The 19,479-nt window shown below is 44.8% G+C and overlaps 1 long non-coding RNA gene across 1 annotated transcript; it reads right to left on the bottom strand.

The window, feature by feature from the left end:
• Positions 1 to 1,056: 1,056 nt before the first annotated feature.
• On the bottom strand, positions 1,057 to 3,591 carry LOC144161977 (uncharacterized). The gene is made up of 3 exons (XR_013320554.1): positions 3,421 to 3,591; positions 1,813 to 1,921; positions 1,057 to 1,304 (listed from the first exon to the last, which is right to left on the bottom strand). It is a non-coding gene; the product is annotated as an uncharacterized LOC144161977 (long non-coding RNA).
• Positions 3,592 to 19,479: the final 15,888 nt, after the last annotated feature.

Raw genomic sequence — 19,479 nt, forward strand, 5'->3', positions numbered from 1 at the left:
AATTGAAGACAGCAATACGATGCTAGTTGAACAAAACGTAGAAACATTATTACTACAAGAACTGGAAATACGCGAAAAACAAAGATAGGCACAAACACAACCGCATGGTAAGTGAAATCATTATAGAATACTAGAGGATCGAGAACGCGTCAGTACTTATCAGAACTTATCAGTACGCATCAGCGCTCAGTACACAGTGAAAAAAATGGCTGCAGTGCTTTACAACAACAAAAAAAAAATTCAGTAGGTGGTGAAATGAGCGAGAGCTGTCTGCTAGTTGAACAAATTGTAGAAACAATAATAATACAAGAACTGGAAATACTTGAAAAACAGATAGGCAGAAACACAACCGCATGGTAAATGAAATCATTATATAATACTAGAGGATCAAGAACCCGTCAGTATTTATCAGCACTTATCAGTACACATCAGTACTAAGTAGACAAAGTGAAGAAAAAATGGTTGCAGTGGTTTACAACAAAACAATTTTTCAATTTGTCATGAAATAAGCGAGAGCTGTGCAACGATTTTATATTGAAAGGTAACAAGCATTTTGTAGGTGGTAAAGGCACAAGAGATAAATGATGTAGGAGACAGACTGCAGTGAGATGGCTATGGATAAATGAGTAATATAAAGAACGAAAAATATGCTGCGGAAAATACGAGTGCGTTCTGATAAAGACACAAATGCGCCAAGAAAAGTGACCGAGTCTGACGGGTTAATTGCAAAGATATAGAACAGAATGGGTGGTATCGCGACAGCTTCTTTAGAGTGAGAACAAAAAGCCATGAAATTCGTGTTTTCCGGATAATTTTTAGTTGATTCATTTCGCACCAGTTGCCAATATTATTTAGATAATTGTTTCAAATTAAATTAGTTTGTTAATATTATTGCTTCACTGAAAGATAGCTGTATTATGAGCATACAGAACTTCCCATCAAATATCCCCTTTTCAGTAAAAAAAGAAAGTCAGAAATATAATACGAAATTCTTTTTGACTACTATCCAATGATTACAGGATTGAAAACAAATATTAGTGAGCGATATTGATGGGATAAAAGTTAATTAGTTCTAAATCCTTCACACGTGGTTTGGTGCAGGCAAGGTCCAAAAAGCCATGTTCCACAAACGTTAGAGCTCTGTGTGCCTTCTTGGGATATTGAATGTTGAAAACCCAGAACGATGCAAACAGACTACACAGTCCTCCCAGTAAAGATGATGCAGTCAAGACACGCTGGCCATCGATGTGGAGGCTAACTTCCCCGTTCACGGAATGCAGGCAGGGAGTCAGAGGAACATCTGCCTGAAAAAGCAAAAAAGAAAAAAAATGCCCCACACGTAAAATTCAAAACAGACACTATGGTTAAACGAACTTAATAATTCGGTACAGTAATAAAATTGTAAGGCCAGGTTCCCTGCGAATTCCAGTACCTAAATTAGGAATGCAAAGGCTTTATAAAACCAAGTGCCAGTACATTAACCGTCGTGGCTTTTGAAGCAATAAAAAAGATATTACTTCCGCACAATATACTCGAGCACAGCTTTAAATGACAGTGAAAATAAAATGCAAGTCTCTGTAGGTTGATAGATTAGTTTTTGTTTTTGACTGAAAAACACTTTGGTATTGCATGATTTTGTTAACTGCTGTTTCTTGCTTTAAGATGCCAGCTTGCATCTATTCAAGTGAGTGGGCACACAGTTAAAGATGCAAACCCTTACACTGCCTCTCCCCTACCATGATGGCTCACTTTCATAGAAAAAGTGGAGCTTTTACGAGCTGGACGGCTGTTGCAAGCCGTGGCAATACTCACTTCTGCTGGAGGGGCCAACTTGGTTTCCGAATGCAGCCTTGCCTTGTACAGCACAGCCTATCCTGCCTTAAGATCTATGAAGTCATTCAACTCGATCATGTATCAGGATCTGCAGAAGAAAATCGTGTCAGCAAATAATGAATTCATGCCGGACAGGCACCCACTGTTTCAGTTATACTTGCAGATACCTCCACCTATTTCCCTCCTGGTGTTACATCCAAAGCTAATTTGTTACGGCTTGTCTCATCAAGTATGGTCATTTGTCATAACACAGCTAGTCATACAGGAAAGTCCTTCACTGGGTCAGAAAACACTTTCTTTTTTACAGTAGTAATAAAGTAGGCGACTCAGTCATCCGTATTCTGACACCTTAATATTCTGTGTCACCGAGCTGAAAAGCGTGATTGGTGCATAAGGTCATTTGTAGCCGCAACCGTTACTACAGCCTTGTTAGCTAACGTAAACCTCGTTCATGGCACCAAATTACTTGTGATTGCACGGCAACAAAAAAAAACAGCTGAAATGGAAACGCTATTCTCGCAAACTTACCAACGCTGCATGCCACACACACCTGCCTCAGTTAATTTACCGTGATTGTAGAAGTTTCCGTCACGCAAAACCACAGTGCACTTTTTGGAGCTGCAAGCTCCGTGTCAAAATCGAGTGTCAGATGAATCGAGTAATTTTTGTGTATGGTCTTACTATTGATTATGACAAATTTATTACCAACAAAAGAAGAGTGTGTGCATTGTTCTTGTAAAAAAATGATATCCTTTTTTATGCCCGGCAGACTTGTGTCATGCTACGGCAAACTCTGTTCTCTTCCATAAGGGCATGAATTTGTGTTTTTAATTACGTGGCCTTAGCTGGCGACTGACGGGCCCCGATTGTATACAGACCCCTCATTATCATCCGAAAGGGAATAAAAACATTTCGGTTTCGAACCACGTCGCCGTCGTGGTCCACACTATATGCATTTAATCGTTAGATAGGCTCATAGCATCTTTTACGCATGTCACCGTTTCCTTAATAGGGTACGCTGTTAGATGTGAAGAGTCGACTCAAGCGAGCAAACAACCCCACCGAATCTACAGGGCACAGTTTTCGAAGGGGGTGGCCGTCTGATCTGCGGCTTTCGCCGACCAGAGCGCTCGAATGAGTCAGAGCCTTGAACGAAAACAACACAAAGACTTATATTTGGACAGGCAAGCCATCAGGAGCGTTAACAAATAGATATTACAAAGTAGAGCAGTTAACTAAAAAGAACACGAGCAGTTCGATGCATGTGAGAGACAGAGTCCCACAATATTCACCGACCGGGCCCGACTATGCACCGCTGTCGGAGGCGATTCGGCTACCTGAGTAACCGTCACTTTGCTTTGACACGACGCCGCGCGCGACAAACGATTTCATCTCGAATGCCCTGTTACAAACCGGCCTACAATAGAATGCGAATGCATACCCCAAAAGCCACAAACAAGTACAATGAAACGAGTGTGCGCTTTTTTCTTTGCCCGTGCGTGTACGTGCTGTGTGCGGCACGGGTACTTCGCAGTTAACCCTATCCAAACGTTTGACAAACGCATCGACTGATGAAAGAGCACTTACCAGCGAGCTGTCCACAGCTGTCGCCGTATCCAAATGTTGTTAGCGGCCGTTCGTCGTGTGACAGGGGCACATAAAAATCTTTCCACCAAATGGCACTACTAGTCCTTCTCAAATAAGAAAAAATGATGGCCCAAGGCGAGGCGCTTGAAGCTCCGGCCGCACCAAGTCACCGGCCGCACCAAGTCACCGGCCGGAGGCAACGGAGGTTGTTTACATCCGGGCAGCAAGTCGTGCCGCCAGGGCAAGTTGAGTCGCTGCAGTCGGGTGCGTTGGCGCGCTGGCACGAGAATTTAAATTGTCTATATATGCGCAAGCAAGCGAAGCAGATGAACATTGCAATTGTTTGCAACGGCGAGAACTGTCTCTTTGTTAGCAGCAGAGTTTGACAACACCTACCGCCAAAATAAACAGATTGAAACAACACGGCCGCGCTGTCTGCTTGTGATCGCGCTGGCTGAAGCATCTATACGGGTATACGTACGGTATCGGTTTTGTAGCTGCATGCAACCGTCGCGTCCTGCTTTCTCGTTCTAATTAGCATTAGTCCACGGTTCAAGTGCTGACACACGGAAACAACACAAGACTAACATGGCGACCGCCCGCTTGAGATGATTACCCCAGATGGGGAGTTTATTGTGGACGTGGTTGTTTACAAGGGACCGAACGCCATCTCACGAATGGTGTTATGTCGTTCTAAATCCTCCCGTTTGCTACACGGAAGGGCAACGGTACTACCATGGAGGTTCGTCCACTTGTTTAGACCATGCCTAGGGAGTACATTTTTTGCTATAAGTACTTTTCAGGGCACATTACTTGATTAAAACTCCATTTCCGGCTAGTTTGCGTTTACAGTGTATTACGAAGACAGAGGTGAAATTCAAAATGAATAAAGGGATCTTGGTGGTTCTTTGTCCCTTACTTTTTTCCGGGGGACGCCTATTTGCGTAACAGTCATGCATGCATGCATGCATGCAAGCAAGCAAGCAAAGCAAGCAAAGCAAGCAAAGCAAGCAAAGCAAGCAAGCAAAGCAAGCAAGCAAGCAAGCAAGCAAGCAAGCAAGCAAGCAAGCAAGCAAGCAAGCAAGCAAAACAAACAAATAATTACGGGGATTAGGACTTTCCACTAATCGGTGAAAGCGTAGTTGGAGCTTTTGTAGATATTGTCACAAATACAATGAAGGGTAAAAGTGCTTTAATCACAGAGGCTGCGCAATACCGAGGAGTGTGCGGAGAACTGGCGCGATCAGAAATGGCCGAATTACGCTAACTGCGATCTTCTGTCTCCCTTTCCCAGCGCGCTATTCCGGGCTAACGCTCCTCGATTCACGCAACTTGAACTTTTGTAGAAAAGATATTTTGTGTTCCTCACAACGCGCGTGACTGAAAAACAGGGTTTTAATGTCTTCGCATTGAAAACAAACAAGCAAACAAACCAGCGACCGACCGACCGAATAGACGGGCGTACGGACGGACGAACGCAGACGACCGCCTCGCGCTGAGGAACCCCTCGCGCTTCAAGGATGCGTGGGTAAAAGTTGGGACATGCGACGCGTGGGCCGCAAGGCCTTCTTTTTAAAGGACGAAGAAAAAAAAAATGCGCTGAACCCTAGCCATAAACAGCTTAGCTACAAAAAGCGCTTTTCGCCGTCCCCTCAAGGAGTGGCTACACGGAGATTCTCGCCCATTACAGGCAAACTCGCCGTCGCCTCCCACCACCACACGGCGCCTCTCCAGAGAGGACGCTACAACTTGGCGGCGTCTCCAGACAAATATACCTACCCACATCCCACCCGCCTCCACCTCATCTTCCCCACTCAACACCCTTCCCTTGTGCTCACTGTCCCCAGCCTGGCACCCTCTACCATGTACTATGGGGGTGCAAATGTACTCTGGACTTGCCCCCAATTCCCAACCCCACCTACGAACAGTGGAGGGCTTCCCTGGCCAGCCCAGACCCGGAGATCCAGTTTAAACTGGTGACCCACCCCCATCTCTCTCTCTCTCTCTCTCTCACTGGGTAAGAAATCGGTCAAAGCCCCATGCATACAGCTAACAGAGTTTTGAAGTTTACTCCGCAGTGGTGCTAATAAACTCTAATAATCGCTGAGCACCTCTTCACACACGGCTCTCGCCCGGACATAGGCCGACATAAATTGCGAAGTTCACCGACACGCCTGAAACGACCTCGTCAGGCTCATCAGCCAGGGGCCTGTAAAAAAACGGGCCCGCCGCGAATAAGCCGCGGCTAATTAGGCAAACGGCGAAGCGCAACGTCCGCTCGTTCGGGCGAGAGCGACGCCGGTTCGTTCTGCCGCGGTGTGTGGTCAGTAATTGCATCAACACCACAAACTCCGCGGCGGCATGGCTGGCCCGAAGCGGCGCTAAGCCTCGTCAGCTACTCTTCGGATAAAGGAACGAAAAAAAAAAAAGAAGCTGAACAACGACAGACGCAGAACATGAAGCGATTGGGAGGAGGACTCGGACTAAAGCTTACGCGTGCGCTCCAACGAGGTCATCGCTAGGCAGGCGTTAGGTGAACACCAGGGAAAACGAACAGAACTAATATAGACCAAGTAAGAGGGCGCGGGAAGGTAAACCCTCGTCATAACGGGGTCCCCGTTAAAGAAAACTGACTTGGTTATAAACGGTACTGCGTTAAAAAGATAATGTGCCCCCTAACGATGTCCACACGAGGGCAGGCATCACGTGAACACTGGCGAAACGAGGAGGACACGAATAAAACAGGAAAGAGGGCGCGGGGAAGTAAACGCGCGTCATAACGAAGTCCCCTTTATAACAAAGTAATCGTTAAATAAAACCTTCGCTATTAGCGGTACGTCGTTAAAACCGGTGCGGATTTAGTTTGTTTAGTTTGCTCTGCCCTGCAGCTGGGATTGTGGAAAACCGCGATTAAGCGAGGATTCGAATAAAGCGTTCGAATAAAGTTTAAAACGAATAAATGAACAGAACGAAAAATACACCGTCGTTATAATGAAGTTCTACATACACAAAACCGACCTTGCAATGAATGGAACTATGCCAAAACCTGTGATCTGTTCTTGTCCCGGCACTGGAGTGATAGTAGTAGAGGCGGTAAAAAGCCTCGAATAAAGGGGGAATTCGAATAAAGCGATCTCGTCATAACGAGACCTAGTTTGAATGAAGGGATTTTGTTATGCACAAGAAATTAGTGTCGCTTGAATGAAGCGATTTCGCTATAGCGACAGCTTACTGTAGTTTGGAAATCGAAACTTTGGTCGACAAGGAAGGCAAGGATTACTCGCTAGAGCAGACCACCTTGAGCGCCTAGTGGGCGGGTGGGTTTCGAGGCGCCTCTGACGTAGTCCTTGTCGGCCCTACGTATCTATGCAGCACAAAGATGCAGTGCCGCAGATGCCGTTACTACTGCTGTCTGGCACGCGGATACCGACGGCATGGCGAGGAGAACTGAGGCAGCATTAACAACAACAACAACAACAACAAAACGCGCAAAACTAGATATCCCTTCACAGCGGTGCTTTCGTTTTTCAAACACGAAGTTGCGTACGTTCTACTCGAAGACTTCATAGTCAAGCTAAATGTTGCGCAATTCCGCAGCCGATGTGCCTTACTCCTTCGCAACGTTTTTCAAACAACAAAAGCCGTCACATTCCCAAATACCCCACCGATAGGTGGAATCGCTCTGAGGGTAGACGTCACAGTTAACGTGTGAGAAACCCATTTGAATAATAAATAGCGCGTCACGATCATGTACATGGAATTTATGTATAACGAATGGCCATCGTAATTCTCAACTTCAACTTCGTCCCTGTGCACAATGAACATACCGATTACCATAAGCGATTCCTTCGATTACTATTCTTAAGTATAGACACACAAACTCGGCTCCACCGGTATGACAAAAACTAATAGGGCAACTGATGCTGTGGCGCGGCGCTCGTTTTCTACATCCACACGTTACCTGGCTCAAGAAATATCAAAAATGTCTCGAAACCGCTCTACTTTCAGCACAGGCATGCGGGCGATTTTCAAAGAGTTTGCGCGCTTACATCGGTGTTCCGCCCGTGTCGACGCAATTGTAAATACTGCACTACTACAAAAAGAGGAATAAGAAGAAAAAGAAGAGGTATACAACACGATGCTTAATGTGTATATACCCAATCTGACTGCTCCTACTGGCGTTGCGCGCGCGAGCAAAAGACAGAACAAATCACCCTTAGTCTAACGCCGTAAGAACAAAGAAAACGTATCGTATCGTTAGCAGTCATGCGTGATGTTTCTCAAAATACCCCCCCCCCCCCCCCCCCCCGCCATGACGTCCGCTCGAGGCACCAAAACAAATAAAAACGAACTGAGTATAACCATCAATGTCACACAGCGAAAGAGAGACAGGGCCATCCAAGTGGCAACGATTCCCGGAGGGTGACGGCCAGTGAACCGCCACCGGAAACAGCGCTTCTCGTGTACGACACGCCCGGGGGTACGCACACGCTGTTTTCCGATTTGGAAAGAAACAAAAGTAAGGCAACAAGCACAACAACAGCAGCAACACCGACAACAACCTCAGCAACAGTAGCAGCAGCAGTAGTAACAACAACTACAACGGCAGAAGCAACAACAACAACAACAAAAACAGCAGAGCAACAACAAAAAAAAAAACAGCAAGGACAATGACAACGACGACGACAACAACAGCAACAACAACCAACATATCAAACCCGAGCGAGAAGAAAGGAAAGAAAGACAGCAGTGCACAGCACGAGTGACTGCAACGGAATCGAAACCACCATCACCATATTTCGTGAACACACAAAAAATGTTAAAATCAGGCGCAGGAAAAAAAAAAACAACGAGAAGGCCAAACACGTCGATAACGGTTGTCTCCCTCGCGCGCGCGCGAAACCGCCACAAGAACGAGTTACAAGTGCGCAACGTGCAGCGACATTTTGCACCGCCAGAGACAGACGCGGCGATAGCGGCCGCTTGCTTTTCGCAATTTCTATCTGGCTGTCTCGTCAATGCGAGATGGGGGGGGGAGCGAGCACGTAGAGTGGAATATGAAAAATAAAAAAAAATAAAGGCGAAGAAAACGTCTTGAAGCGCTTCTGCGGAATACGATTTTCCCCGAGGTGCAACGCGGCGCTACAGCAATTTCGGGTCTCCACAGGGCCTGCAGGAGAATTTAGTTTGTTACAATTTATCTGGGGCCCTACAGAGGAAAACGCAAAAAAAAAAAAAAAAAAGCGGCAGAAAAAGGTAGTGGGTAGGCATCCCATATCGAGCGGCTCATCTCCGTACATGCACCACCTACGCCTGTTTACCTTGGTGGCCCTACACTGTAAAGTGTTTACACTCTTAAGGGCAATTTTCTTTGTCTATAACAAGCGTCCTTACGCGATAGCATAAGCACAAGAAAACACCGTTTAAAAGGGCGTTTTGTCGTTTAAAGCACTTTTTAAAAGGGTGTTTCGTGTTTCTACTAGGGTGTAAGGGCGTTAGTTATGACACCGAAAATTCTTCTTAAGAGTGTAAACACTTTACAGTGTAGGCCCTAGGGATTAAGGCGTTTTATCAGATATCGACCATTTTATTATCAGAAAACCAACGGCCTTTTATGTGTATACTATAATTGCCTAAGTACATTTTAGATTTACATAAAATCATATACCGTATTCACATAATTGCCCATATATGGCTACAGAACCCCTTGTGCACGCGTTACGGGCAGGGACAGGGGATGAGGGGGGGTGGGGGTAGCGTCGCCGAAAGATGCTGACGCATTAAAAAAAACTAGCCTTACAGCTGGCCATAGGTGCTTTACAACGCGATGCTTCAAATTGCTAAAAAACAGGCACATTTCTTTTTGTCGTCTTGCCAATGCAGCTTCCAATGCATACGACAGAATGAAACATGCCTGACGATTATTATACTCCCAAGTGCGATATTTGTGCGCGGCGCGAGCAGCAGTCTTCACGGTCACGGCGCATAGCTGCTGCGTCTAAGGAAGCGATCGCGTGATCAGCGAATGCACGGCGGCGCGCGCTACTCTGCCGCAATCTCGCAGCGCATCGCCGCTGCCGAGCACGTGGCTGTAAATCGTGATTGAAGCTCCCGCGCAAATGTCACGTGGTTCGAATGAGCCACGCAACGCGAAGGTCGCGAAGCACACCAACCGGTTGCCTCACTCGCTGGTAAGCACTCATTCCAGAGTGTTGCAGCGCGCTGATGCAACACTGACTCGTGGGCTCTCTCGATGACCGCGATGGCAAGCCTATGTGTCGCCAGCGCGAACTGCCTCCGAGGAAGTAAACGCACGTCATTGTCTGGCGCACGACGGTACGCGCTGCTATGGCGTCATCTCGCAGCACGTCGACACCGCCCAGCATGTCTCACTTCTTCTCCTCCCACTTTCGCCACGCTTCGCCACCGAGGCGCGTCTCGTGCGGGCTCAGCATACTGCCCCCCACCCCCTCTCACACTTTTACCGCACTTCTTTCCCCGACCATTTTGTCTTCATTAGCGCGGTTACGACGCCGACGCCGATGTCAAACCACAGCAGCGGCCGTCGAAGTGCTGCGCACCGAAAATTCATTCGCGGCATGATCTTCCGTTAGGATTGACGATAGTGATTATCATTATAACTATATGATTAATTAAATCCTTTCCCACTTAATTACGGCGCTGCCCGTCTCTCAGGAGTTCAAGCTTACTTTTCTTGCCTCAGTTTTCACGACTTACTTCGAGGTTCGTGATGAGAACTTATGACGGAACAGTCATAAAAGTACACAAACCATAATCCAATCTCCTAGCTCCTTAACACCCAGTCTCTGGCCTTACACAAACTCTACACAAACGTAGAGCATTTATTTATTTATTTATTTATTTATTTACCGGCAGTGACAGGAAATTGGATATTTGGGGTTACACGCGTAATACTGCAACTAACAACGTTAGCGAGGGGCACGCAAAAAAGAACGACACCTAATTTAAGGGTATTTTTTGGAGCACCACGCAGCTACCAAACCTTTAATGTAATTAGAACAGTTCATTCGTCGCTTCTTGCGTCATCTCGCAGTGTACTTCTCCTTCTACAAGCTTGGAACAACGGGTTAACGATTTGGAACTGTCAACATCCAAGTGTCAAGTGGTCATCTAATCTCAAGTCGCGAGCTCAACTTTCTTTCTGCACTCACCACGACGCTATTCCTCAAATGGCAGCACACGACCAGGCTCTGCAACAAGTGCCAGCTGGAAGACGCCAGACCGCCAAACTTAGCTGCAAGTCTAACCGTCGCAGAACTTTTCTTTTCAGAAAACGGGAGCCAAGACGTTGTATATTCTGGCAGAGACGGGCACGTCTTGCGGCAAATCCAGCACGCGAGCCAACTACGGAAACGAAATATGACTACGGCTACAGGCTTGACAAAAAGGCGGTCGATGTAAATATAAATAACGTGCTGACATCGTTTATCATCCCAAATAACAATTTAGAGGATGAATCGAGGAGCGTTCGCTTAAGCGACTCGAGAAAACCGCGGAAGATTTACGGCCGCGTCTGAGGGAAGCAACAACAACAACAAAACAAAAGCTCGTTAAAGTGAAAAATAGAGCGAGAAAGTTCGTTAACTGAAACATATTTGTGCTGGGTGCACTACTGCGCAACGGGGGATTTCAAAACAGTTCGTTTGTCTGAATCGTTCGTTCAGCTCAAGCGTTACTGCAAACCAGAAAACGATGCGGGCTCACGGAAGGGGGAGTAAACATTGAAGAGTAAACGTGCTAAACGGAGGAGTAAACGGGGGAGTAAACGTGCTAAAATACACTTTAACTGCGGTAAATACACATCAAGAGTTTACTGCACAAAGAAGTAAAATCAGGTATACCACGCAATGTAAAAAAGAAACAGAGGTGCGCACTACCCACACAAAGGGTCGCTGCTTTTTTACCACGCTACAAATCTTCAGCGTGAAACATACATGCCACCCCGGTTAGTACAACTTTCTAACTGCGGAAAAATAAGCGTTCGAGCGGCCATTATTGGAAGATAAATTTTTGTCGGTGCTTTCGTTTTCTTAAGAGTGCGACTACGCGGCGCTGAGCAGCAATAAATTCTCGAGTAACACTAAGTTGCGAAACCTTCGCGAAACGTTAAGCGCGCAGTAAATTATTAGATGCGCTAGAAACATACAATGCGTGCAAGAGAAATGCTGAAATCGACTGAAATTTAAGCGTTTCGTTCACACGCTAAGCACCCATTAAATCTCACACGTGCTCAAAAAACCAAATACTTGCTCGGAGCTTGATTACTCATAAATTTTAAAACGCGCATTAAGAAGATAAGTTATCTGTCAAGAAGGCGGTTAGTGCGCGACAATTTTATTTTTAATTTAAACAAGCACCGACATAACGAATAGGCGACATAAAGGAACGTATCAGTGATCAAACAAGCTATTTCGATCTAACATGAGGGGTGGTCGAGTAAAATGCGGGTGAATCACTATTGCATCATTCGTTTTACCGTCTATCTGGCCCAGTCGTTTAAAGCTTGTCCTTGAAAAAGAACAAGTCTGATTGTGAAAAAGCAGTATTTGGAATTTTCGTTTATACTTTGTGTTTAGTTTATGGTCGCTTAAACTACAGAACATTTTTTTCTCACACCGCTGATAACGCATCAAACAAGTATATATATATATATATATATATATATATATATATATATATATATATATATATATATATATATATATATATATATATATAGGGAGCAGTTGAACTTTTGAAGATGGTAGAGAACACAAGAAAAGAAAACTTTGAACAAGGTAAAAGCACGATTGTTGCCAACGTTTCAGCAAAGAGACTTGCTTTCGTCAGGGTTCAAAGTTTTCTTTTCTTATATATATATATATATATATAGCGAATCAAAATGGGAAATGAGGGACTCGTTGAATTAAGACAGAAATAAGGATTGGCAGTCAAGAATGCTTCGGAAAGCAAAGGGGAGAATTCGGTAGGTCATTGAAACAGATAAAGAATTTTGAAAGACAGAAATAAAGTGGAGAAAAAATGCCCGCCGGGTGGGATCCGAACCCGCGACCTCCAGAATACGCGCCTGGTGCGATGACTACTACGCTACCGGCGGGGCGGGGCTGTTTCCCCTCCACGTTTTCGGCTATTGATGTTAAGGTATTTATGTTAGGGTGTTCCAAATGTTTGCGACAGCAAAATCATGTAACTGTACTCTGATGAAGGCAAGTCCCGTTGCCGCTACGTAAGTAAACCTTGTTTGTTATTGTTCTTGCTGTGTATACAACTCTTTACTTTTACTATTTCTAGTTTTATCTTTCTTTAGATTTATATAATATATATATATATATATATATATATATATATATATATATATATATATATATATATATATATATATATATATATATATATATAGTCAGGAAGACAGCCGACGCGCCGGTAGCCGGTTGAGGTAGTTTATTCGCAGGGCGAAGCCGATGGGAACGCAGGTCCGAGCGTTGAGATCACCGAGCTCGTTTTCTGGCGCATGCACCTCTTAAAGGGGTCGTGAAGAGAAAATGCATCTGTATTTGCTTTAATTTGTCTGCTTGAGAGACATTGTAAGAACATAAATTCCAAATATTTTCACAATTCATTGCTTCTGGAATTTAGGAGGCGCCGCTGAAATTCTCGTTTTGAGGCGCATCGCAAGCGACCATGCGCTCGTCGTCGGTCGGCAGTGCAACTAGAGTGACGTCACGTCAAGTGCATTCGAGAATTCAACGTTGTTCAGTGTTGTTTGTGTATAATGTTCTGCAAAGCTGCAAACCCGACATTTTAAAAATAATGCATCCTTTATTTGTGGCCAAAAAACAGTTTTCTATCCACGTAAGCGGTGTCGTGACCGCTTCAGTTGTCTGGCAACCATTGCAGCAGTACTCAGACCTACTGGGTGTTTGTACAGTTTCTAGCCAGTTTCCCTGCGGAATTTCATGTTCTTTTGCCAAATTCTCTTCGAAATGTTACCTTTTTTGTATGGAACGGCCCGAAACCTCTCAAGCAAAAAAAAAAAACAGTTCCCTTGTGCGATTCGAACTTGCAGCCTCCGGGTTAACCCAACGTTACGGCCAGCCTGTCGGGCACTTTATCCACTACACTATCGACGTGAGAAGGGCGCGCGGCGAAAAGCTACTGCATAAAAGCCTCTTCGCATTTGTAACCCAGAAGTCTGTCGTGTTTTCATAAATTCTGATCAACACAGAGCTTTAACCGCCAACTTACTGTTTAGCGCTTCTTGAGAAAGCCAAAGCGGAGCGTATACAATCAACAACACAGCTTTAACAACATTGTTTATTGCAGGAAACAGGAAAGTAATCGTCGAACTGCGTGATGTTGGGACTCGGCGACTCGGCACTGTATTGCTCCTTCTCGCTAGTTATTTTTGCGCTTGATGAGTGAATGATGGATGGGTTTTAAGTTCCGACTACTCGAAGTTCCTTCCATAAACGTGTTTACGTAATAACCTCTCATTTTAAGCGTTCAGTCATTTATCTCGTCAGGTCAGAAGTTTCACGTTCGCACAACTCACATTACAGCTACGTGCACTCTAAACTTTTTTTCCACCCATATACTCCCTAGAGGTTCTTTTTCGCCTGTCCTCTAGTGATCCTCCTTGTAGGAGTTTTTTTTACTACATGGAACAGGGAGGTTCTGTTTACCTCCTCAAAACAGGGTGTTTTTAGGTGATAGAAAGGAGGTAGTTAGGGAGTGTTAAGAAATGTTAGGGAGAATTTAAGGAGATCAAAATGGAGTATTCTTTACTTCCTCAAGGCGTTTTTAAGTGGTGTTTATGGACTTTTTAGGCGGTTGAATAGGAGCCCATTATGGCTCCCTTGGGAAGTACTTATGTTATTTTAGGGGCGTTTTGAGGAGGTTCAAGGGAAGCATTTACTTCTTTTGCATGGAGTTTTACGTTTTGTAGGCCTCGCGAGGGGAGTTTTTAGGAGGTTCAAGGGAAGCATATATTTCTTTTGAATGGAGTTTTGCAAAGTTGGGGCGGTTTTGTAGGCCTTCCGAAAGGAGTTTTTTCAAGGCCACAAGGGAGAGTTTCTAGTTCCCTGCGGGAGTACTGATTTCACACGGTTTTTCTCGGTTTCAGGTTTATTTCAAACGAACTTTCGCATACAAGTTTACATGGTACATGGTGTACACAAGGAGGCTCCGAAATAAAAACTTAGGGCGACCTCCTATAAGAAAGCAAAAATCGTAAATTGCTAAAAACACGCCAGTTAGGAATGGAAGACAGCAATAGAATGCTAGTTGAACAAACCGTAGAATTAATATTACTGCAAGAACTGGAAATACGCGAAAAACAAAGATAGGCGCAAACACAACCACATGGTAAGTGAAATCATTATATAATAATAGCGGATCGAGAACGCGTCAGTACTTATCAGAACTTATCAGAACGCATCAGCACTCAGTACACAAAGTGAAAAAAATGGTTGCAGTGGTTTACAACAACAAAAAAATTTCAGTTGGTGGTGAAATGAGCGATCTGTGTGCTAGTTGAACAAACTGTAGAAACAATATTACTACAAGAACTGGAAATACGCGAAAAACATATAGGCACAAACACAACGGCATGGTAAGTGACATTATATAATACTAGAAGATTGAGAACGCGTGAGTTCTTATCAGTACGCATCAGTACTCAGTACACAAAGTGAAAAAAATGGTTGCAGTGGTTTACAACAACAAAAAATTTTTTCAATTGGTGGTGAAATGAGCGAGAGCTGTGTAACGATTTGATATTGAAAGGTAACGAGCATTTTGTATATGGTAAAGGCACAAGAGATAAATGATGTAGGACACAGACAGCAATGAGATGGCTATGGATAAATGAGTAATATAAACAACGAGAAATATGCTGCGGAAAATACCAGTGCGTTTTGATAAAGACACAAATGTGCCAAGAAAAGTGACCCAGTCTGAGGGGTTAATTGCAAGGATATAGAACAGAATGGGTGGTATCGCGACAGCTTCTTCACAGTAAGAAGAAAAAGCCATGTAATTCGTGTTTTTCCGATAATTTTAAGTTGATTCATTTGGCACCAGTTGCCAACATTATTTAGATAATTGTTTCAAGTTATATTAGTTGGTTAATATTATTGCTTCACTAAAAGATAGCTGTATTATCAGCATACAGAAGGGCCCATCAAATATCCCCTGTTCAGTAAAAAAAAGAAAACGTCAGAAACATAATACGAAATTCTTTAAACTACTATCCAATGATTACAGGAGTGAAAACAAATAAAATATTGGTGAGGGTTATTGATGCGATAAAAGTTAATTAGTTCTAAATCCTTCACACGTGGTTTGGTGCTGGCAAGGTCCAAAAAGGCATGTTCCACAAACGTTAGAGCTCTGTGTGCCTTCTTGGGATATTGAATGTTGAAAACCCAGAACGATGCAAACAGACTACACAGTCCTCCCAGTAAAGATGATGCAGTCAAGACACTCTGGCTATCGATGTGGAGGCTAATTTCCCCTTTCGCGGAATGCAGGCAGGGAGTCAAAGGAACATCTACCTGAAAAAGCAAAAAAGAAAAAAAAATGACCCACATGTAAAATTCAAAACAGACACTATGGTTAAATGAACTTAATAATTCGGTACAGTAATAAAATTGTTATGCCAGGTTCCCTGCGAAGATTCAGTACTTACATTAGGAATGCAAAGGCTTCATAAAACCAAGTGCCAGTACATTAACCATAGTGGCTTTTGCAGCAATAAAAAAGATATTACTTCCGCACAATATACTCGAGCACAACTTTAAATGGCAGTGAAGTTAAAATGCAAGCCTCTCTAGGTTGATAGATTAGCTCACGGAGAACACTATTATACCCCTCTTACACCTGGCATTTTTTTAAAAATAAGGTTGAAACTAGCAAAAACACGTTTTCACCGGAAGAGCTTAAGTGGCCTGACGCGCACTTCTTTCTTGGCTGCCGCTGGATGGTGCTACTCGTCCATACTTGGGGTGGCAGTACCGCTTTCCAAGGGAGCATGCGAGCTACGCATGAGAAAATCGTTCGACGCCAAAACTTGCGGGGCCTCAAAAGGCCAATGTTTTTCTTCAGTGAAGCGTAAATACTGATCACAGGTCCAATGGAGAAACATTTTGCTTAGTGGTCTCGAACGGCAAATGACAGGGAAGTTTGGGGAAGCATGAGCGATTTGACCGGAACTGACCAAACTGCTTGGTACGTGGTAATGTTGTATTCAGTTGCTTGTATACTGCTATTAATCACCGCTGCTTCACTTGCTTCCGGTTTATCCTGATGCAAACAGCGACTGCAGTCGTGTTTGCGTCACGTTTGATGAGCATTTGAACAGCGATTTCTCTGCACTTAAGGCATCTTGGCACTAAATCAATGATGAAATGGCTATGCGGAGGTCCGACTTCCGTTTGAAACCAACTTGCTGGTTGCCTTCAATGCCCCTTTAACAAGTTACCCTTATGCCTCATCACTGCAACCGATTGTTCCTCCGTGTGGTGCAAAGTGTGTTACTGTGAGTATTTTCAACGTGAAACGAACCGTTTCTGTGATTTGTAGGACTGATTCTGCTATTAATTACTGCAGTGACAACAAGCTATGAAAGAAAATCCCGCCATCTCCACGAAGTGAATGATGATGAGAGGGGCGAATGTAAAATGCTTATCAGCAGTCAATGTGACGCATTAAGTGCAAGCTGCTTTCATAGTGTGTGCATTGACATTAGGATATGGCCCCCTGGCAGAATGATGCGCTGCGCGAGATTTTGCCGTACCTAAAAGTACAGGCAACTCATTTTTACGGAGTATAGGATCTGTAAAAGGGTTGCGAGTTGGGCGAGTTGGTAATTATGCATTGCGAAAAATAAACTGCGCGCAAATTAACGAGGACAAGAACACATGAAGACGGCACAAGCGCACACTCGCAACTAGTTTATTATTGCACAATTCAAAGCTTTATATGCCCAAGCGCCCAATTGCCGCGCCCCCAATGCGTCACATTCTCGGCGCACTCAGCCGAAAATACTAAAAAACCGTAACAACAAAACCACAAAACGAACTTTGAGGCGCACGAAAGGCGAAAAATCAGCAAAGATAACCGCATCATACATGGATTAAGACCCCCCTCCCACCCCCAACACGCATTCCCAGAAGAAGCACCGAAATAGCGCTCAATGTGCGTCTAAATATGCGACTTCTCGATTAAGCAGGGCGATAGAGGGATGACTGATACATTCGGAACCAGCTTTTCTGATGTGGCTGGCTTCTACAATTTCTCGCGTTTGCTGGTTCTTATGTCGCAAAAGGATGGCTGTGCGCTCAAACACAGGGACACAATCAGGTCTGCATGCGCGGCAATGAGAAGATAAGTGGCTCAGGTCACGTTGAAAAATGAAAAAAAATATACGGTACTTTTAGACGTCGTACGCTGAGTTTGTGACAACGTACCCGTGTGCGGCTCTGTTCTGAAGTTCGGAGAAATGCAGGCGGGTTGTGTTATATTTCTCGTCTTGCATTACGCTTTCTTTTATATATTAGCGCCCTCTTTCCCGATCTCTCTACCTTCCTTCCCGCTTCCGTCTGACTGCGCTGATTTTCGCCAGCACGAAGTAACCGTCACGTTGCTTTAAAACGACGCCGCGCGCGACAAACGATTTTATCTCGAATGCCCTGTTACAAACCGGCCTACAAAAGAATGCGAATGCGTACCCCAAAACCCACAAACAAGTAAAATAATACGAGTGTGCGGTTTTTTCTTTGCCCGTGCGTGTACGTGCTGTGAGCGGCACGGGTACCCGGGTACTTCGCTGTTAACCCTATCCAAACGTTTGACAAACGCATCGACTGATGAAAGACCACTTACCAGCGAGCTGTCCACACCTGTCGCCGTATCCAAATGCTGTTTGCGGCCGTTCCTCGTGTGACAGGGGCACATGAAAATCTTTCCACCAAATGGCACTACTAGTCCTTCACAAATAAGAAAAAACGACGGCCCAAGGCGAGGCTTGAAGCTCCGGCCGTGCCGAGTCACCGGCCGCGCTGCCAGCGCTGCGTTGATAGCACAGCCACAGAGGTTGTTTACATCCGGGCAGCCAGGCGTGCCGCCAGGGCAAGTTGAGTCGCTGCAGTCGGGTGCGTTGGCGCGCTGGCACGAGAATTTAAATCGTCTATGTATGCGCAAGCAAGCGAAGCAGATGAACATTGCAATTGTTTGCAACGGCGAGAACTGCCTCTTCGTTAGCAGCAGAGTTTGACAACACCTATCGCCAAAATAAACAGATTGAGACAACACGGCCGCGCTCTCTGCCTGTGATCGCGCTGGTTGAAGCATCTATACGGGTATACGTACGGTATTGGTTTTGTAGCTGCGTGCAACCGTCGCGTCCTGCTTACTCGTTCTAATTAGCATTAGGCCACGGTTGAAGTGCTGGTGCACGGAGACAACAGAAGACTAACATGGCGACCGCCCGCTTGAGATGATTACCTCAGATAGGGCGTTTATTGTGGACGTGGTAGTATACAAAGAACGGAACGCCATCTCACAAATGGTGTTAAGTCGTTCTAAATCCTCCCTTTTACTACCCGGATGGGCAACGGTACTACCATGGAGGTTCGTCCACTTCTTTAGATCATGCCTAGGGAGTACATTTTTTGCTATAGGTACTTTTCAGGGCACATTACTTGATTAAAACTCCATTTCTGGCTAGTTTGCGTTTACAGTGTGAGACAGACGTCGGCAAACTAGTGCAAGAATATCGGCTAGCAAAACGACAGTTTAGACTCGTGCAAAACAGCGCAAACAGCTTACGAATGAACAGTTTTGATTAAACGTGGTTACTTCTGCCTGCGCCACTCGCGGAGTTGTTGACTGAAAGTTCGACCATGTTGATCAGTCGTATCAGAGATCAGACATCACCCGTGCAGTTACAGGGCGGGTTTCACCATGGCGCCGATGTTGTAGCTTTATCTGACCCTTTGCAAGCCCGCTCTATGCCGA

This window comes from Haemaphysalis longicornis, unplaced genomic scaffold (genome assembly GCF_048455015.1).
Source record: "Haemaphysalis longicornis isolate Haplotype H1 unplaced genomic scaffold, Haemaphysalis longicornis Haplotype H1 scaffold_12, whole genome shotgun sequence".
Classification (NCBI taxonomy): Eukaryota; Metazoa; Arthropoda; class Arachnida; order Ixodida; family Ixodidae; genus Haemaphysalis; species Haemaphysalis longicornis.